This window comes from Macrotis lagotis, chromosome 1, assembly GCF_037893015.1.
Source record: "Macrotis lagotis isolate mMagLag1 chromosome 1, bilby.v1.9.chrom.fasta, whole genome shotgun sequence".
In the NCBI taxonomy this organism is placed as follows: domain Eukaryota; kingdom Metazoa; phylum Chordata; class Mammalia; order Peramelemorphia; family Peramelidae; genus Macrotis; species Macrotis lagotis.
This window is the reverse complement of record NC_133658.1, coordinates 162,685,349-162,707,710: the sequence shown is the minus strand read 5'-3', so window position 1 is coordinate 162,707,710 and position 22,362 is coordinate 162,685,349. Positions and strand designations below refer to the sequence as shown.

General features: G+C 38.1%; 1 protein-coding gene across 3 annotated transcripts in view; it reads left to right on the top strand.

The window, feature by feature from the left end:
- Window positions 1-17,453: 17,453 nt before the first annotated feature.
- SYNDIG1 (synapse differentiation inducing 1) overlaps window positions 17,454-22,362 on the top strand; it is a 305,302-nt gene continuing 300,393 nt past the window's right edge. The window contains exon 1 of one of the 3 annotated variants that reach the window (XM_074209316.1): window positions 17,454-17,496. The gene's annotated coding sequence lies outside the window, so the exon portion shown is untranslated. Of the gene's footprint in view, window positions 17,497-17,670; window positions 17,777-18,182; window positions 18,272-22,362 lie in introns of those variants that run through there. The other 2 variants (XM_074209315.1, XM_074209318.1) reach the window with 2 other exon arrangements.

Below are 22,362 nucleotides of genomic sequence, written 5' to 3'. Positions count from 1 at the left end.
TAATAATAATAAAATATATGTTTTCAAATTTAATTAAACCTAAAAATTATTTGCTAAATCCCTACTACATAGTGCATTCTGCTTGGTCTCAGGTATGCAAATATAAAGTTGAAAGTCTTTGCTTTCAGAGGTAATATTTTTTAAATAAATTTTATTGGTATCTTTACTTAATGCAACATCTATCTTCTTCCTCTTCTCACCAAGCAGATTTATTCAGCAGAAGATGCAGGGAATATATATATATATATATATATATATATATATATATATATATATATATATATATATATATATTTATATGAGTATGTGCATGTTTGTATGTGTGTAGGTATATGTATATGTGTTTGTATATATAACATACATATATATGAGATTGTATACTTTTAAAGAAATGAAAAAGAAAAAGTAATCAGCAAAACTGATTAATGTATCAAAAATATACTTGAAATATATGCAATATTCTATACTTGTGGATCTCCTACCATTTCAAGAGTGAGAGAGATATATTTTTTCATATTTCCTAATGGGCAACATGCTTGTCCTTTATCCAATAATTTTGTGGTTATTCTTATATTTTAGGGTTTTTTTAGGCTTATTTTTTTGCAAAGCAATGGGGTTAAGTGGCTTGCCCAAGGCCACACAGCTAGGTAATTATTAAGTGTCAGGTCGGATTTGAACTCAGATACTCTTGACTCCAGGGCCGGTGCTCTATTCACTGCGCCACCTAGCCGCCCCCTTTTGGTGGTTATTCTTTACACTTATATAAATGTAATCTTTGAGTATAATGATTTATGGGTTCTTCTTACTTTTCTGTATTAATAATACTTATCTTTTTTAGTGAGACAGTAACATTCCATTGTATTCAAATATCACAAATTAAGTATTCTCTTATTGAGGATATCTATTTCGTTTTCAGTTCTTTGATTCATATTCCAAGGAGGTAAAAACATTAGATCAATAGAACTATCATATTGTATATTATATTTAATTGTTAATAACTGTCAGACTGAAGTCAGCATGCTAGATTGAGGGTCTAGGGTGGAAGATAGGAGCTTGAGGAGCTTAAGTAGAACATGGAGGAAGACCTGATGTCATTGGTCTGCAATTTTCTCCACTGCATAGCCTTGCCGCATGCCACACCCAATTTTTATGCAAAGCAATGGGGTTAAGTGACTTACCCAATGTCACACAGCTAGGTAAAAAATTTGAACTAAGGTCCTCTTGACTCCAGAGCTCTATGCACTGCCTCCATACCCGATATTTTAAAGAATTTGGAAAACATGAAGATCATGATAGAAGAAAGACATCGGAATCTTTTTTTTTGTGGGTTAAATTCTCTGTTTATTTAAATAATTTTTTTAAATTTTTATTAAAGATATTATTTGAGTTTCACAATTTGCCCCCAATCTTGCTTCCCTCCCCCCACCCCCACAGATAGCACTCCGTCAGTCTTTACTTTGTTTCCATGTTGTACCTTGATCCAAATTGGGTGTGATGAGAGAGGAGAGAAATCATATCCTTAAAGAGAACAGAATTCTCAGAGGTAACCAGATCAGACAATAAGACATCTGGGTTTTTTTCCCAAATTAAAGGGAATAGTCCTTGTACTTTCTTCAAACTCCACAGCTCCTTATCTAGATACAGATGGTACTCTCCTTTGCAGACAACCTAAAATTGTTCCCAATTGTTGCGCTGATGGAATGAGCAAGTCCTTCAAGGTTGAACATCACTCCCATGTTGCTGTTAGGGTGTACAGTGTTTTTCTGGTTCTGCTCATCTCACTCAGCATCAGTTCATTCAAATCCCTCCAGGTTTCCCTGAAATCCTGTCCCTCATGATTTCTAATAAAACAATAGTGTTCCATGGCATACAGATAGCACAGTTTGCTAAACCATTCCCCAATTGAAGGACATTTACTGGATTTCTAATTCTTTGCCACCACAAAAAGGGCTTCTACAAATATTTTTGTACAAGTATTGTTTTTATCCTTTTTCCTCATCTCTTCAGGGTATAGACCCAGTAGTGGTATTGCTGAGTCAAGGGTATGCACACTTTTGTTGCCCTTTGGGCATAGTTCCACATAGCTATCCTGAAGGGTTGGATGAGTTCACAGCTCCACCAACAGTGTAATAGTGTCCCAGATTTCCCACATCCCTTCCAACAATGATCATTATCCTTCCTGGTCATACTGGCCAATCTGAAAGGTGTGAGGTGGTAACTCAGCGAAGATTTTAATTTGTATTTCTTTAATAATTAATGATTTAGAGCATTTTTTCATATGGCTATGGATTGCTTTGATCTTCTCATCTGTAAATTGCCTTTGCACATCTTTTGACCATGTGTCAATTGGGGAATGGCTTTTTGTTTTAAAAATATGACTCAGTTCTCTGTATATTTTAGAAATGAGTCCTTTCTCAGAATCATTAGTTGTAAAGATTGTTTCCAAATTTACTACTTTTCTTTTGATCTTGATTACATTGGTTTTATCTGTGCAAAAGCTTTTTAATTTAATGCAAACGGAATCATCTAATTGGTTTTTGGTGATATTCTCCAACTATTCCTTAGTCATAAATGGCTCCCCTTTCCATAGATCTGACAGGTAGACGAGTCCTTGATCTTCTAATTTGCTTATAGTATTTTTTTTATGTCTATGTCCTGTAACCATTTGGATCTTATCGTGGTAAAGGGTGTGAGCTGTTGGTCTAATCTCAGTTTCTTCTATACTATCATCCAATTATCCCAACAATTTTTATCAAAGAGGGAGTTTTTATCCCAATGGCCAGATTCTTTGGCTTTATCAAACAGCAGATTACTATAATCATCTCTTGCTTCTGCACCTAGTCTATTCCACTGGTCCACCACTCTATTTCTTAGTCAATACCAAACAGTTTTGATGACTGATGCTTTATAATACAATTTTAGATCGGGTAGTGCTAAGCCACCTTCATTTGCATTTTTTTCATTAAGCTCCTGGCAATTCTTGACTTTTTATTTCTCCGTATGAATTTCCTTACAATTTTTTCTAACTCATTAAAGAAATTTTTTTTTTGATTGGTAGGGCACTAAACAGATAGCTTACTTTTGGTAGAATTGTCATTTTTATTATATTAGCTCTACCTATCCATGAGCTGCTGATATTTGCCCAGTTATTTAAATCTGATTTAATTTGTGTGAGAAGTGTTTTATAATTGTTTTCAAAAAGATTCTGAGTCTGTCTTAGCAAATAGACTCCCAAGTATTTCACAATGTCTGAGGTTACTTTGAAAGGGATTTCTCTTTCTAGCTCTACCTGCTGTTTCTTGCTAGTCATATATAGGAAAGTTGAGGATTTATGGGGGTTTATTTTATAACCTGCAACTTGGCTAAAATTGCTAATTGTTTCCAGTAGTTTTTTAGATGATTTCTTGGGATTCTCTAGGTAGACCATCATGTCATCTGTGAATAGTGAGAGTTTTGTCTCTTCCTTCCCAATTCTAATTCCTTTAATTTCTTTTTCTTCTCTAATTGCTGATGCTAACATTTCTAATACAATTTTGAATAGTAGTGGTGATAATGGGCACCCTTGTTTAACCCCTGAGCTTATTGGGAATGCCTCTAGCCTCTCCCCATTGAATATAATGCTTGTTGATGGTTTCAGATAGATACTGCTCATTATTTTAAGAAACAGTCCATTTATTCCTACACTTTCTAGTGTTCTTAATAGGAATAGATGCTGTATTTTGTCAAAAGCTTTTTCAGCATCTATTGATATGATCATATGGTTTCTGATAGGTTTGTTATTGATATAATTGAGTATACTAACAGTTTTCCTAATATTGAACCAACCCTGCATTCCTGGAATAAATCCTACTTGATCATAATGTATTGCCCTACTGATGACTTGTTGTAGTCATTTTGCTAAGATTTTATTTAGGATTTTTGCATCTATATTCATCAGGGAAATAGGTCTATAATTTTCTTTCTCTATTTTAACTCTTCCTGGTTTAGGTAACAGTACCATATTGGTTTCATAGAAAGAGTTAGGCAGAGTTCCATCTTTCCCTATTTTTCCAAAGAGTTTATATAGGATTGGCACCAATTGTTCCTTAAATGTTTGGTAGAATTCACTTGTGAATCCATCAGGCCCTGGAGATTTTTTTTAGGGAGTTCAATAATGGCTTGTTGAATTTCTTTTTATGAGATAGGGTTGTTTAGGTATTTAATCTCATCTTCATTTAAGCCGGGCAACTTATATTTTTGTAAATATTCATCCATTTCACTTAGATTATCAAATTTATTGGCATAAAGTTGGACAAAATTATTTTGAATTATTGCTTTAATTTCCTCCTCATTGTTGGTGAGTTAACCTTTTTTATTTATAATACTAGCAATTTGGTTTTCTTCTTTCTTTTTTTTAATCAAATTGAACAGAGGTTTATCAATTTTATTGGTTTTGTCATAATAACAACTTTTGGTTTTATTTATTAATTCAATAGTTTTTTCCTTTCGATTTTATTAATTTCTCCTTTAATTTTTAAAATTTCTAATTTGGTATTTGATTGGGGATTTTTTGATTTGCCCTTTCTCTAATTTTTTTAGTTGCATATTTAGGTCATTGATTTCTTCTTTCTCCAATTTATTCATATAAGCATTTAGAGCTATAATATATCCCCTGAGAGTTGTTTTGAATGAATCCCATAGGTTTTGGTATGTTGTTTCATTAATATCATTATCTAGGATAAAATGGTTAATTCTTTCTATAATTTGTTTTTTTGTCCACTCATTTTTTAAGATGAGGTTATTCAGTTTCCAATTTGCTCTGGATCTTTATCTCCTTGGCGCAATATTGCATATGACTTTTATTGCATTTCGATCGGAGAAAGATGTATTCCCTATTTCTGCCTTTCTGCAGTTGATCATTAGGTTTTTATGTCCTAGTACATGGTCAATTTTTGTATAAGTTCCATGTACTGCAGAGAAAAAGGTATACTCCTTCCTATCCCCATTCAGTTTCCTCCATAAGTCTACCATATATAATTTTTCTAACAATCTATTTACCTCCCTAATTTCTATCTTGTTTGTTTTATGATTTGATTTATCTAGATCTGATAGCGGGAGGTTGAGGTCTCCTACTTGTAGAGTTTTGCTGTCTATGTCTTCCTGTAATTCTTTCAGCTTATCCTCTAAGAATTTGAGTGCTGTCCCACTGGGTGCATATATATTCAATATTGAAATGACTGTATTGTCTATGGTACCTTTTAGGAGGATAAAGTTTCCTTCCTTATCTCTTTTAACTCTATGCAATTTTGCTGCTACTTTGTCTGAGATAAGGATTGCTACCCCTACTTTTTTTACTTCAGCTGAAGCAAAATATATTTTGCTCCAACCTTTTACCTTTACTCTATATGTATCTCTCTGCTTCAAATGAGTTTCTTGTAAGCAGCATATTGTAGGATTCTGGTTTTTAATCCACTCTGCTATTTGCTTATGTTTTAAGTGAGAGTTCAACCCATTCACATTCAAGGTTATGATTACTAATTCTTTATTGCCCTCTGTGCTATCTTCCCTCTGTTTGTATTTTTCCCCCTTTCCACCCTTTCATCCATATTCCCCAGTATTTTCTTTTTGAATACCACCCCCTTCAGTGTGTTTGCCCTCCTATATCACACCCTCCCCTTTCTTTCCCCTTTCCCTGTTTTCCTTCCCTTCCTTTTGTTATTTCCTATTATTTCCTCCACTCCCCTTCCTTTCTCTGTTCCCCCCTCCCCTTTTCCCCTTTTAATACTTGAAAGGTTAAATGTTTTATAAGTTAGCTGAGTATGTGTAGGTTGACTTTAAGCCGAGTCTGATGAGAAGAAGATTCAGGTGTTTCTCCTCTACTCCCTTCTTCCCCTCTATTACCATAGGTTTTTTGTACCTCTTAGTGTAATGAGATTTGTCCCATTCAATCCCCTCCCTCCTGCCATCTCTTTCCTGTCCCCCTTTTTAGGGAGGTAGTGTAATTTTTTTAGACCATTATATCTAAGTCATAGAAAATTCTGAGTGTCTGTCCCTTCTAGTTCAGTATATTCTGTTGAATAGAGTCAAAATTCCTGAGAGTTATTAGAGGCTTTCTCCCCGCTGGAGTTAAAGCCAGTTACATCCTATTAGATATCAGTCTCATGGATAGGTCATGGATGTCCAGCATTTCTGGCTAGGTATATTCTCTCTGTTAGAGTTACATTTCTCAGGATTTATGAGAGTCTCTTCCCCCACCCCATGCTGGGATATAGCCAGTTTCAATTTACTGGATTGCATTTTTTTCCTTTTACTCCCCCCCTTTTTTTTTACCTTTTCATGTGTCTCTTGAACCTCCTGTTTGATATCCAAATTTTCTGTTTAGCTCTGGTCTTTTCATCAGAAATTTTTGGAATTCTTCCATTTCGTTAAATGTCCATCTTTTTCCCTGGAAGAGAAGGCTCAGCTTTGCAGGAAAGTAGATTCTAGGCTGCATTCCAAGCTCCAGTGCTCTTTGAAATATCTTGTTCCAGGGCCTTCGATCCCTTAAAGTTGCTGCAGGCAGGTCCTGCGTGATCCTTACTGTGGCTCCTTGATATTTAAATTGTTTCTTTCTGGCTGCTTGCAAGATTTTCTCTTTTATCTGATAGTTCTGGAGTTTGGCCACAACATTCCTTGGTGTTTTCATCTGAGGATCTTTTTCTGGTGGGGATCGATGTACTCTTTCAATAACTACTTTGCCCTCCGATTCCATGATGTCAGGGCAGTTTTCCATCACTAGATCCTGTAATATTAAGTCCAGGCTTTTTTTCTCTTCAATGTGTTCAGGAAGTCCTATAATTTTCAGGTTTCTCCTCCTCGATCTATTCTCGAGGTCAGTGGTTTTGTTTATGAGGTATTTCGCATTTGCTTCTATTTTTTTCTATTTTTTGATTTTGTTTAACTGACTCTTGCTGTCTCGTGGAGTCATTAGTTTCTGTAGGCTCCATTCTTTTTTGGGGGGAGGAGTTTTCTTCATTAACCTTTTCCAATTGGTTGATTCTACTTTTGAAAGAGCTTTCCATTTGACCAATTGAGCTTTCTTTTTCCATTTGCTCATTTGAGGATCTGAGAGATTTATTCTCCTTTTGTGTTTGTCCAATTGTACTTTCTAAGGTTTTGTTTTCTTGTTGCAAGGTATTAATTATCTCTCCCAAATTTTTAACATCCTTCCTTATTTCTTCAAGGAAGTCTTTCTGTGCTGGAGACCAGATTGTATTCTCCTCAGAGGTTCCAGTCCTCTCTGAGTTCGGGTCTTTCCCTTCCAGGAATTTTTCTATGGATCCACCTTTATGCTGACCCTTCCTCATTATGCTAAGACCTTGAGTTGGGTGGGGCTGGTTCACCTGGACTTGTGATCCCTAAAGTCTTTACTGAGTGCAGTTTCTCTGGCTGGCCAGTAGGAGGTACTGGTTGCTTTCTCTGGAGTGTCTGTGACCTTGGTTCAGAGGCCTTCTCCCTTTGCTTGAGGGAAGGAATTGGAGCTATTGAATTCTTTTGCCTTCAATCAGTGTTGGGCTTTACCCTGGCCTGAGATCATTCCTCAGCTGGGCTGGTTCTTTTGCTCACACACCTGGGCCTGAGGCAGACGTAATTTGTATTTGTTTGAGAAGAGGCCTCAGTGCAATGGAGGGGTAGACTCAGAGTTTCTCAGACCTGAGGAGCCCAGGGATGGTGTCCACAGCTCTCCTGCACCAGACCTCTCCCCGCAGCCCCTTCTCCAAGCTCCAGGGGGACAGCAACAACACCAGCACCTCTGCTTCCCCGTGGACCCAAGTGCCCTTTGTCCAGCCCCACCACTGATCCAGTAGGTCCGGCTCTCCGTCCCTCAGACTGCTGGTTCCAATTCAGCTGTTAATCTGGCTGATCCCGGGCTGATCTTCCCTCTGAGCTCAGACTCACCTGCAGGTTCTCAGCCAAGGCTGCTGTGGGAGACAAATGCTGAGCTAGATTTTCCTCTCCTGGCTTTTCTTTCTGGGTTTCCTGGTTTGGATTTCTTTTAAGAGATTTATTTCATGTGACAGATGCGGAAGAGATCAGGAGACTTTAGAACTGTGCCTGTCTTCTGTCTGCCATCTTGGCCTGAAGTCCAGAATCTTGAATACAATGATTTTGAAGAGATTTTACAGGTCTTGACAATCAGAAAAAGTATATACTCCTCCTTCTTGTTGATTACACGATGAAGACCTCCTGTGACCTCTTTTACAACTAAAACCAGAAGAGCAAATACCTCCCCATTCTATCATCTCTGGAACTTGAAATTATCCTTTTTTTTTTTAGGTGTTTTTTTTTGCAAGGCAAATGGGGTTAAGTGGCTTGCCCAAGGCCACATAGCTAGGTAATTATTAAGTGTCTGAGCCCAAATTTGAACCCAGGTACTCCCGACTCTAAGGCTGGTGCTTTATTCACTATGCCACCTAGCCGCCCCTGAAATTATCCTTTAAGGGAACTGAGGTTATCAAGAGTCAGAGGACTTTTCAGGCACAATTATTATAGATTTCTGTGCAAAGATATAGACAAAAAATGATGAAATATTGTATATAAGAAGAAAGAAAATATATATAAAACTCTATTGTAAAGGTTTTCAATTGGAAAGAAAAACTGTTGTTCTTGGTGTAAAAGATAGCTATTGAAGTTCCTTGACTGGATGAGGGATATGGTCAGAATAAAGATTTATGAGTAAATATTTGCCAGCTATATGTAGAATGTGTTGAACAGAGGGAAGAGTGGAGGCAATAGTAGACTTGCAAAGTTCAGTCTGGAGGTTATGAATAAGGGTACTCATTTTGCGAGTAGGAATGAGAGGGACAAAGTATTGTGAATAACGAAAGAAAAAATAATAGTGACTCATTAAGTAGGACAGTCTTTTCATCTGTATTATATTTTGTCTAACCATGTCTTCATTTTGTGCTTGTGTGCTGGTGGACTAGGAGAAAATGAAGATATAGATCCATTTAATTAGTGTAGAGGCAGGGGTGTGAATCTGTGATCCGGGCCATGTCTTAGCTGACACCCATATTTGTGGTACATGCTCTAAGATGGCTCCATTACAGTTCTCCATGAACTCTGAAGATTTATTCAGTACTAGATAAGGACCCTGAGAACGGAGGGACTATCCAACTTGGAAAGAATATATGCCCAAAAATATTACACAATGCAGGTGCACAGACCAGTATTGAGTTAGACAAAACAAATCCTGTACCCAGGAGGAGGGAAAATAGCACACAAAGATCTGTGAACAGATCAAAGGGTACTATTCTCACAAACTTGCATTTTTGATTACATATATTTTGTGGGCTTTATCTTTAAATATTCTTACTCTTTGGGCAATAGACGGATTGCTCTCTTGCATTGCCCACCTGCCTGTGACTTTTCTCTATTCAGATTCTCACTTAAGCAGTGGAGGTGCACATCACCCCCCATATTTTTGGTGCCTGAACAGGGAATGGGGATGCAGGTCATCCCCCACAAATTAGATATAGAGCCAACCAACAAATTTCATTTTTTGGTAAAATCTAGCAATGTGGACAATCACTGAGTCAGAATGTATTGTATGGTGCCTAAAATCATCCATAGATTGTAGGGCCTTCAAAACTATTGTCTGATAGATGGATGGATGGATGGATGAATTTTATCTATTGGAACTAGGACATATATGAGACACAGTGGCAATTTGTATGACTATGGTATTATATATGCAATATTGAAATATGTAAAAGGACAGTTTTGCTGTAGGTCACCTGCTATTGTATTTTCCTGTATGTTTAAGATAAATTCTTGTTCTGAGATTTGTAAAATAAACTAAGCAGAACAAAAATAAAATGCTTACCTTTCTGTTTCTTCTCCAGTTATACAGCTTTAAAAATTACAGATGTGGTTATTTCAATAATAAAACTATTTTTGCTATTTTCACCAGTAAAAAAAGCAAATTCAGCAAAAAAGGGTTTCGGGGGGGTAGAATAACAGTTCATAGCTTTTCAAGAAAAATCCAGAAATCATGAAAATAATTAAAAATGTGCTTAAATACTGAGGACTCCAAACTTTCTCCTTATGTTTTTGCTGCAGTAATACATTAAGTTCTTTTTTAGAAAATGTGAATGAAGCCTATCTTATTTTAAGAAAAATATGTATAATAGTGATCTAGTGTTCTGGTTAAGGATTAAATTAAAATGCTTTCTCCATTTTGAGGCTACTATGTTAAGATGATGATAATACAGAGAAATCTTTTTAGACTTTCTTTTTTCTCTAGTAATCTTCAAAGGAATTAAATTTCTTAACTTTCAGTTGAGACATCATTTTATAAAGGATTATAACTGTCCTGTGGTCTTATAGACAGCTGATAAACTATAACATGTATCCAGAGTTTGCATGGGGTTAATTTTAAAATAAGGTAGTATGAAAGATTTAAGTAGAACTTTAATTGATCTTCAATACAAGCTAACATGTGGTTGAACAGAGTCTTCATCTTTTTATTCCAAGTAATTTTAAAATTCACTTTGCAACAGAACTATTGGATAATTTGTTTTTAATATAGAATGTACATGTGAATCACAGGGGCAAGATGTTTGAATTTTTGCTAGTTATGTTACAGGAAGATCTAGTTGTCCTATCTGTATCATGTTCTACAACATGGGAAAAAGAACAGCATCCCTAATGTTAGTGGTTATTATTTTCTTGGCTTTCCATCTATTAGAAGTTGAAATAAATATAGTGCATTGGCCTTTCTAACTCATGTCCCTTTTTCATATTTATTTTCTTGATTTACCTTTTTTTGTTATTATTTTTCATTCATATCTGACCTTTCCAAATGCCAATTGGGATTTTCTTGGCAAAGAAACTGGAGTGAATTGCCATTTCCTTCTCCAGCTGATTTTTCAGATGGGAAAACTAAGGTCAACAAAGTTAAGTGACTTGACCAGGGTCACACAGCTAGTTAGTGTCTGAGGCCAGTTTCAGGCTCATGAAGATGTCTTTCCAAGCCCAGTGCTCTATCCACTTGCACCATCTAGCTATCCTTATCACAGTTGCCAAAATGAGATTCCTAAAGCACTATTCTGACCATGTTATTTTCCAGCTCAGTGCACTATAGTGATTCTCTATTGCCTCAAGGATGATATAAAAACTTATCTTTTTGTCATTTAAATTCTATCACATAATGGAACAATCTCTCTTTCTAGGCTTATAATAAATGATCCCCACATTATAAATTCTATGGTTCAGCCAAAATATTTTCCTTACTATCCCTTACAAGGAAAACTAGGTTGTTTAATAGAGTCAGGAAGACATAAGTTCAAATACAACCTCACATGTTTTCTAACTGTGTGAACCTAGGCAATCACTACACTCTCTTTACCTGAGTTTTCTTATCTATAAAATGAGCTGGAGGAGGAAATAACAAAGCACTCTAGTATCTTTGCCAAGAGAACCTCAAAGGGGGTCACAAAGACATGGCTGAAAAATAATTAAACAGAGCCTTCACACAGGCTGGCATCCATGCCTGAACTATGCTCACTTTTTTATTAACTCTCCTTAAAAGCCTAGCCTCTCTCAAAGCTCAGTTAAAATTCCATGACCATAAGAGGTCTTTCCTGATTCTCACCCATGCATTAATGACTTCCCCTTAATTGTTCTAGATTTGCTTTGTATTTATAAATATATATTATGATAAATATAAATGTTTATATACATATATATGTAAATACAACATATTTATATACACACATATATATGATTAAAATAATGCTATACCTTTAATGATTTTAAACTTATTATATCTTTCATGAGACACACCAAGCACACTGAAGCAATTCTCCTGTATGGATGTTCCCTTCTATTCTCCTCAAGACTTTTCACTCACTTTCCTCTTTTTGATCTTAAATATAAAGCAGAAACTGTTTCTAATTAGAATTGTTGAATGGTCGTTTCAAGGTTGGTAATAGAAAACTCATTGTAAATTTCATCATTTCTCTCTGAAAATATCTCACTGAGGTCAACCTAACATTTAGTCAAATATCATCCTTCCCTCCCTCCAGATGTAGGCCATTACTCAGGTACTCACATTAATGATCTGAGTGTTTTCCTTCTTTTTACTTCACATTTTTCCCATTCCTTAATTGAATTGGCCTTTGCAGTATCTCAGGAAGGCTAGGGTTTAGCAACATACAAACATTCTGAAATCTTTTCCTCATAGTCACTTAGCACTTAATTTTGTCATTAATGCCTTTTTAAAAATATATGTGTGTATTTATATGTAAAGCAAAATACATATATGTATCCAGATAATGTATGTATGTATGTACGTGTGTCTTTTGAAATATAGACAGATAAGGGGTGGCTAGGTGGCACAGTGGAAAGAGCACTGGCCCTGGAGTCAGAAGTACTTAGGTTCAAATCCGGTCTCACACACTTAATAATACCTAGCTGTGTGGCCTTGGGCAAGCCACTTAACCCCATTTGCCTTGCAAAAAACCTAAAAAAAAAAAAAATATATATATATATATATATATATATATATATATATATATATATATATATATATACAGATAGAGGGGGTAGTGTAGGGAAGTTGGATGAAATAGATGACAAAAATCATTATAGAAGTGAGAAACTATGGGGCAATTGTACAATGTGATTACTTCATAGATGAACAAACTAAGACTGAATCACTAAAAGATTTTCCATAATATTTAGTAGGTCTAATAATTGTCTCTGTTTCTATCTTTCTGTTTCTAACTCTCTCTCTCTCTCTCTCTCTCTCTCTCTCTCTCTCTCTCTCTCTCTCTGTTTTGACATCTTTAGTAGAATCATACTCTGAACTAGCCTGGACTCCATAAATTATCCCTTTGTAAAAGTCCTGGCATGGTATGTGTGTGGTAAAATCATAGAATCAATCTCCACTTCTTGTACTATTTAATTTGAAAAATGGTGGTTTCAGGTCTGGACTGATTCAGTGATTCACCACAGTCTCACAGTTTGGAATCTATGACTAACAAATTAATTGCTTTACTTTCAGGACTTTATTTTAGTTGAGATTCAATATTAAGTGAATCAACAAATGAATGAACACAAGTGTTGATTGGTAGAAATAGATAGTTATGATCAGTTGTTTAATCCTCTCTTTCAGAGACACTCTTGTTGAAAAGAACACAGATCTGTGTTAGGAAAATAAATATGTTTGAAACCTCTACTACTAGCAGTGTTAACTTGGACCTGTAATGTCACATGCCTAGCCCTCAGTTTGCTTATCTATTTTTATCTATAAAAATAGGGTTAATGATACTTTCACGTCCTGTTTCACATACTAGCTATGGGAAAAGAACTTCATAAACTGTATTACAGAAATGTACTGTGAGCTATTTTTACTCTTTTATATCTTCCCCCACCTTTCTATTGTAGAAATCTAGTACTTGTCACTTTACTTTAACTTCTTTTTAAAAAGTACATGACAAACCCTTCATTCCAAATTTTACCCTGTTTTCTTCCACCTTATCCTAAAGTTGATAGAACTTTCCTCTTAGTGTCTATGATCAAATTACTGTGAGATTTCCCTGTGAAATCTCTTCTGCATTTCTCTGCTCATGCCTCTGAATCTGTTCTAAACAAAAAGTACTAGAATGGGAAGCAGGACACCTGGGTTTCAATCCTGAGTCATCTCTGTGACCTTGGCGAAATCACTTAAGTTCTGTCAGCTGGAGACTTGTCATATATAAAATCCAGATAATTCTTGTAAAAGTCAAATGAAGAGATAGAGAAAATGGAAGCTAGATCTTTTAAGATTAAGAGCCATCTTATTAAGTGCTACATGAATATGCTATCATTGTTCTAACCTTTCTATCTCTATTTTCCTTTTCATCTAGTTCATTTATGTGAAAACACACACATACACACACACACACACACACACACACACAGAAGCACATATTATTTAAATTGACAAGGCCCTCAGAAGTTATCTAGTCCAGAGTTATATAATCTCCATTACATGCTGACTCTACTCAAGCTGTCATGTCCATTTTCCCTACACAAAACCCACTGGATATTTGAGCTCTTTCCCTGGGATGTGAGGTACTTAAAAGTAAGTTTTCTTTTTATCTTGACCACAATCAAGCCTCCATGTCACTTTATGGCAATCTCCACAGCATGCCTCCTCTTTCCTCTCCTTTTCTAGCCACTTTTTATATTCCATCTTCCTTCATTAGAAAGAAAATTCACTGAGTGCAGGAAATATCTTTCTTGTCTGTATTTGTATCCTTAACAATTAAAATCATAATAACTGACACATGGACACATGACAATTATGTAATAAATTCATTCTCTGTCTCTCTCCTTTCCTCTCTCTCCCACTCTCCTTCCGCTCCCCTTTCATAACAGAGTTGACAATTTTGCCTATACCCTATCATTGAGTTTGAAAAAAAAATAATTCAGGGCAATTGCTGGGGCTGATCAAAATAACAGTAAGGAAATATTTAAACCCTTCATAAAACCCTGAAATGTTATTCTTTTAACCTGTGGAAATAAAAAAAAAATAGAGAACTAGTAGGAATCTTAGAGATTATCTACAATGATTCCCCAAATCTCAATTTACAGAGGTAGGAACTGAGAATAATGGAGGGCTTGTGATGTTGATCAAGGCCAAGTAAACACAACTTTTAAAAAATTTTCTAATGTGATGGAAAACATTAACATCATCCAATATTCATATGCAGACTTTGTATTATGTCTTTTTTTACATTTTTTATATTTATCCTTTTTCCCTGGATTTATTTTATATTGTTTTATGAATTTTACAATTTTCCCCAATCTTGCTTCCCTCCCCCCATCCCCCACAAAAGGAAGTCTGATAGTCATTACATTGTTTCCATGCTATACATTGATCAAGATTGAATGTGTTGAGAGAGAAATCATATCCTTAAGGAAAAAAATAAAATACGAGAGATGGCAAAATTACACAAGATACCTTTTTTTTAAAAAAAAATAAAGGTAATAGTCTTTGGTCTTTTTTTAAACTCCATAATTCCCTCTTTGGATACAGATGGTATTCTCCATCGCAGATATCTCAAAATTGTCCCTGATTGTTGCACTGATGAAATGAGCAAGACTTTGTATTATCTAAATGTTTAGCAATGTTCTGTATTTGGTAGGCACATAATAATTGTTTGTTGAACTCATGTTTCTTGAATTATTTAATTGTGCCATACTGTCTTGAAGACAGTAATTACTTAATAAATATTTGTTGAATATTTGACAGTGGTATTACAATTATTTGAGAATTCCAGTAGGAGAAAACTTTTCCCCATTTTTTTCTTCTTAAATATTCTGGTTAGACCCAGAAGAGGGAGGGGGATGGAGTTTTGCACTTCTATGTAGGGATGATGGTGGCTTATGGAACTGACTATCTGGGAAGGGGGAAGAGTGGTATTACTTGAAATGAATGGGAATAGGGCATGGTTTCACTCTGGTGAGGGGTATAAGACTAAGTGGGCTATAGAGTACTGGTTAATTTGCAATGATAACCTGTTAAGGATGACATTTCAGTGTGAAGTCAGGAAGTTTTTTTTTCTTTTTAAATTTATGAAAATGGCCTAGCTTATCAATTGAATTGAATTAAACAAATATTTATGGATCTTTAGAGCATGGGATAGCTTGACTTAGTAGAGAGAATACTATCTTTTCAACTAGGAAAATAAATGAATTCAAGTTCCAACTCTGACACATATAAGTTATATTGCTCTAGAAGTGTTACTTAACCTTTAAGTGACCCAGGCAGCTCTGACTCTACCTTACAGAGAAGCATTCACTAGCATTCCTGAAAAGAAATTCCCTAGACTAATGAAATCACAGCTCTCTTGAGTTTTGTTCATTCAAAACCATATTAGACTTGGAAACAGGAAACCTGGATTCAAATCTGGTGGAGTCACTTCACCTATTCCTGCTTTAATTTATTCTTTTTTTAAATGTAGGTAATAGATCTGACAATACCTCCTAGGATCCTATGGAAAGTATGCTGGAAACTGTAAAATGCTAGCCAGGAGTTATTGCTGTTATTATTATGTTCAAGGCATCTGCTAAGGGACATATAAGGATGAACAAAATAGGGTCCTTTCCTCAAGGGAATCAAAATCTAGCAGGAGATAGATATGAGGCAGGAAAAGACAAATGATGCAGTTTGGGCTAGAAAACAAAGTCCATGCTTCAACTCTGTTTCTTTTTTGCACAGCTAGCTTATGCTCCAGCGACAGAGCTGGGCTGTCCCTACTCACCATGATTTTGGAAACTTCCCTATCCCTGCCCAGACACTTCTATCTTTTAGCTAGGAGTTTCACAATCCTTTTCCTTGACCTCAGAGATTCAGCAGGTGTCAAAGGGCCAACAGCCTATATCAGTTACCAGGACTATGTAGACTTTCACTTAGACCAAAAGGAAAACAACCACAACAACAGCAAACAAATTGAACATTGTAGAGGAGAAGCAGCGGTCAAGAAAGTGAATTATTTCCATGTGCCGTGCCTAGGTTTTTCGATAAAGCTGAAGAAATGAATATTTCCTGGGTAGAAGGGTGGAGTACATGACCTCTAAGGTCCCTTCGGCATATTATGAACTCAATATCATTACTATAAAGACAGTTTGGGGACGGTAGATAGGGAGACTATGGATAGCCCTTCTCCATCTTTTGTTTTACAACAGGTCGTAGGTGGAGAGTTCAACTCCGGTTAATCTGGCCAATAGTCAGAAGCGGGTATTGGGGGACTGGACGGGGCCGCGGTGGGGACCTCAGTACCAAGAGAGTGAGGACAGGATGTCTTTAGGACCAGGGGGAGCCGCCTTTTCCCAGTGCAGGGCGGTAAATTCCTGTCAACCTAGTGTGAGCTCTGTGTTTCCTCCAGCTTCTGGCGCCCGCACACACCGTATCTGCCTCCGAGCCCAGCCCGGGGCCGGCGGCCAGTGTCGGGAGCGCCACGGGGTGGGCAGCGGCAGCATCCCTGACCGCGGCGGAGGCAGTCGGCTGGCGTGGCGGCGCTGGGCTCGGGGCGCCTTTTGCTGCCTTCCTCCCGGCTCCTCGCCTCCCACCTCCTGGGGAGCCGGGCAGCTGTCCTCCCAGGCTCGCCCGCTGCCATGCTCCCTGGGCGGACAGGCGCCCACAGCGGCCATCCGGCTTGCCAGCCGCTGGGCTCCCGGCTCCTCGAATCGCAGCCCGCCCTGCTGCCCCTGTAAGCTGCTCCCCGCCTCTCGCTTGGCCCCTTTCTGGACTCCCCGGAGCCTGCGAAACTGCTGCCCCGCGCCCGGGGCTCCCCGTGGCGCTCGGGGCGCCGCAGGGCTCCCGGGGCGCGTAGAGACGCCAGAGAGGGGCGGCCGCAGCCCTCCGGGAAGCGGGCGCCCAGGGGAGCGGCGGTGCCCGGACCTGGCCGCCCGCTGGCGAGGCGCTGCCCGCTGCTCCGCTGGCTGCCCTGGGGTGCAGCGGCTCGGTCACCTTGTTCCCGGGAGGTGAGTCCCCCACCCCCGCCTCTGCCGCGCGGGGCTGTGGAGGCGAAGCTGGGCGGGTGGGGAGGAGGGATGAGTGGGAGGGGGCGCTCGGAGAGGGCGGGGGATACCCAGCCCCATGGCTCGCGCGCCCTCCTCCCCACCTGAGAGCCGCCGTCTGGCGGGATAAAAAGCGTGCCCAGTGACTGGACCAGCCTTCCTGGGTCGGAGGGGGTAACACTGAGCTGTGTGCGAGATTGTGCGCGTCAGGGCTGAGGGGAAAGAACTGTGGCTCTGGCGGCTGGTGAGTGCAGATTGTCGTGACTGAAAAGTGGGGAGGCTCGGTGGTGGGCAACCTCCTACAGAGGCTGCCAGATCCTCCAAAAGGGCACTGCCAGCGTGGGATAAACGAAGCCAGGGACTGGGGGGGGGTGAAGTCTCAGCGCTGCAGCCTGGCACCCCACCAAGCAGCTTGCGAGAGCTCTGGGAATGGGGTGGTTTTGTTCCCCTTGAGTATTCTGCTCAGACCCAGACGTTAGGAACAGAAAGAGAGGGGGTAGTCCTGCCCTGTAAGGAATAGTGGCGGGGGGTCTGGAAGTGGCTAGGTGGGGGAAGGAGATGTCTAGGGTCATCGGCGGGGGAGGGGAGGAGTTGTTTGGGATCATCACGGGACACGAGACCAAATGGGACGGGGGATAGGAGAAGGGAGACAGATGCGCGGAGCCGGACTCTGAGAGAGCTGGTGGAACTGAAGTAGAACGGGGCAGAAGAAGGGAACCGAGACTGGGACAGCGGAGAAGTGAGTATGGGGAAGGGTAGCAGGACCGGGGAATTCCTAACCGGCACCTGGGGCCAGAGCGTCCCCGGGTGACAGATCATTCTTGTTTCCCACCCACGGGCAGAGCCGACTGGCAGCTTGCCCTTTGTGCAGCGCCAGGAGCCAGTCTCATTAGGAGCTTGTCCTGATCTTGGGAGCTCTTGGGAACAAGGAGCAATTGGAGGCTCCTTGACTGAATACTCAGTGGCTGCGCTGCACCAGCCCATGCACTCCGGGGTCTACCTGTGTCTATACGTGTACCGAGTACTGTCATTAAAAAAAAAAAAAAAAAGTTCATAATCTATCTCTTTTTCTGTCTCGCCGACCTGAATTTGTACAAGCTGCCCTTTAATTGGAACTTTTCAGTCTAGAGGTTGTCCAGAGATCAGCTTGTAGGGAGGGTGAGGTAGAGATTCTGCTAGTCCATGCCAGTCATAGGCTCAGCAGGTTATTTCCTTAACCCTGAGTCAGTTTTAGCGTCATAATTCTAGTTGAAATGCTCTTCCTTTCTCTTCTGAACAGTGATGGGGATAAGTTTCTTTCGCTCATACAGTGCATTTTTTTCTCTTATTGTCATATCCCTTAGATATTTGGTGACTTTCGATGGAGCAGAACAAGGGCATGTGAATCAGTGTGAATATGTTTGTGTGTGTTTGTGTGTTTGTGTGTGTGTGTGTGTGTGTGTTGGGAAAAAGCTGGGGATGAAGGAAAGTTCAACTTACCAATGTTTCTAAGTCTAGTTTTGAATCCTGGTAGTCAAATCAAAGAGTACGCACTATTCACCTCTTCTGCATATGTTTTGATCAGAACCTGTGAACTGGTGATTGCTGCGATCTTAATAAACTGCAGATCTGTGAGACTAATAAAGCAGAACCACTTTTATTTTTCATTCCAAGATAACATTCTCTGTACAGGGCAATGCACTTTGGAGATGATTTTGGCCAAAGGGCCATTATCTGTTGATGCTTGCAGGTGCATAAATAAGCTGCAGAGGTGGCAATATGTCAATGCATATTAACTAGAGAAAAGACACTGGAGATGAAAGGAATTATAGCTAAATTCAGGGATCAGAATTGAAAAATAAGGTTTCCAATATATGAATATTTCATTGAAAAGTAATTTCAAGTTAATATCTGTGGAATGATCTGTCCTGTATGACTTTTCCCTCTACATATCCTTTTTTTAAGATGCAGTTTTTGATTTTTATTGCTTGGGTTTTTCCCCCTTATCACTACCTGGAAATTCATCAGAGAGGTAATGAGGGCAATAGTGGGGGAAGGAAAAGAAGTGATGTGAGCCTTTCAAGAGTCTTTTTAAAAAAAAAACAGCTGTTTAAATAAAGGGGAAGAAAACAATATAATCCCTGAAGGAGAGAAAATGGAGAAATAATGATTTAAATAAGTGGGGCCAGCAAAGGAGAGAGAGAGATAAAAGCAAATATAAAGATAGTAAGCAGGAGACAGATATGGGGGAGGGGAGAGGAGATTAAGAGAGATAGTCACTTAGGTCCACAGGTGCAGTGACAGACAATAACAGAAAAAGAAATAAAGTAGAGAAAACTAACAAGAATCCATTTTGCTCTTCAAAGGGATTAAAATCCAATTCAGAAATCATCAGAGACTAATCTCTTCAACATTGAGCATTAACATGAATTAGAAAGTATTTTGCTAGGATTAAACCTAATGAGGAAGATCCTCTACCTAGTTCTTTCTAGACAGTTGTATTAATTTTTCTGGCATAGATCTGTCTCCTCTTTTCTCTTCTCTTCTCTTCTCTTCTCTTCTCTTCTCTTCTCTTCTCTTCTCTTCTCTTCTCTTCTCTTCTCTTCTCTTCTCTTCTCTTCTCTTCTCTTCTCTTCTCTTCTCTTCTCTTCTCTTCTCGTCTCTTCTCTTCTCTTCTCTTCTCTTCTCTTCTCTTCTCTTCTCTTCTCTTCTCTTCTCTTCTCTTCTCTTCTCTTCTCTTCTCTTATTCTGTGTGTGTGTGTGTGTGTGTATCCTGTCTGATGAGAAAATCTTTGCTTTTGTGAAAATGAGATTTCAAACTTGTTTTTGAGGGTTGTAGCTAATCATGTGAAAATACTTGGTATTTATATATATATATATATATATACATATGTATGTGTATACACATATATATATATATCAACATGAATTTTGAGTTGTTATTTTGTTTGCCCATAATTAATTTTGAATTTTTTTATTAGCTTGACAATTATACCTATATTCAAATTTCTCTGCCCAGTGTGAGAGTGTTGTCTACCTCTTCAAATATATAGATGTTACTTTTGACATAGGTTAGATGTAGTCATAAATCTTTTTTGAGGGATAAATTTAATCATATTTTAAATTTGGTATTTAAAGAAACCATCAAAGAACCATTTGTATTGTTAATGATCACTCATAGTTTAACAATAAGTTCATATTTCATGATATGTGATTTTTTTTATTTGATTTTTCTATTTCAAAGCCCTGGTTCCCCCTCCCAGTCTGACCCCCCCCCCCTCATCCTCTACACACATAAAGTTCTACTCTAGTGTGATTCCTTATTCACTGAGTTCCCTAGTATAAGATGGTTCCAACCTTTAGAAAGTGAGCTCCTAGAGATACATAGATGATTCATACATTGGATAGTGAGCTCCTGGAGATAGATAGTGTATGCACGCATATATTTGAAATCTCATATTCACAAAAGCTAAGTTTTTCTCATCAGAGAGGACACACACACACACACACACACACACACACACACACACACACAAATCCCCAAACATAACTAATAAGCATTTAAACATGCTCATGTAATATATAGATATAGATATAGATGTAAGAAAGAAAGGAAAAAAGAGAAGAGGGGGAAGGGAAAGGGAGAAGGAGGGAGAGAGGGAAGGAAGAAGAGAGAAAAGAAGGAAAGAAGGAAGAAAAGGATAATAAGCAATTATTAGATGCTGAGTACTATGGTAGGGATACAAACATAAACAATATGGATGTTTGCTATCAAGGAGGTTACATTATAATGGAGAAAGGCAATACTTAAATGTGAGCTCTAAACAAATTAATTCCCATACTTGATTATTAATGATACTCAATGATAATCATAACCAGACACCTTCGAATTAGAAGGTACTAGTAAAGAGAAGGGCATCCTATAATCATAGAATTTGAACTTGAAAGGGACACAAGAAATAATGCTGTATTTTTTTTTTCATTTCTTTATGAGGAAACTAGCATGAAGGGCTAAAATGAAATATCCTATATAAGATTCATAGACTTGGCAGAACTTAATTCAAATTCAGATTTCTAGACTTCAAATTCATTGTTTTTTTTTCCAATGTACCAAACATCCATGCTTTATCATTTACCCAAACAGAAACTCAAACCTCACCTACTATTAGGTCTTTCTTGGAACAAATACATTTCTTAAGTAACAGATTACTTTAGTACCTTAGCAATTATGGGGGAAGGGAGAGACTTTATGGGCATCCTTCATTAGTTATTATAGATTGAGCAATTGTCATTATCTGGTGATCAGCCTTCTCATGTGGTGCCCAACATTGACAAATAATTACCCCCATATAGAAAATTAATAAATCCTTGGGAATCTTATCTTAACCTAACAAGTCTAATACTCTTTTGAAGTTTGTGAATGGCATCTTAATGGGCAAGTGCATAATACTTTTATCAGGTTTCATTGTGTTGACTTTTTTATTGTCTTATACTTTGACCATAGATTCCTTCTGCATATTTTTTCCTCTTTTATCTTCTATGATGCCACATTATCCTTAATTTTTTGTCTCCAAACACAAATCTTCATTGTTAGATCTTCTATCTCCCTTTTCCCATTAAATATACATATTATTGGGGCAGCTAGGTGGCATAGTGGGATAAAGCTGGCACAGGAGGACCTGAGTTCAAATTTAGCCTTTTGTGCTTAATGATTACCTAGCTGTGTGACTCCGGGCAAGTCACTTTACCACATTGCCTTGCAAAAATACATACACATAAATGTGTGCACATATGTGTATACATACATACATACATACATACATATACATTTTATTTAGGTCTTCCTCTTGA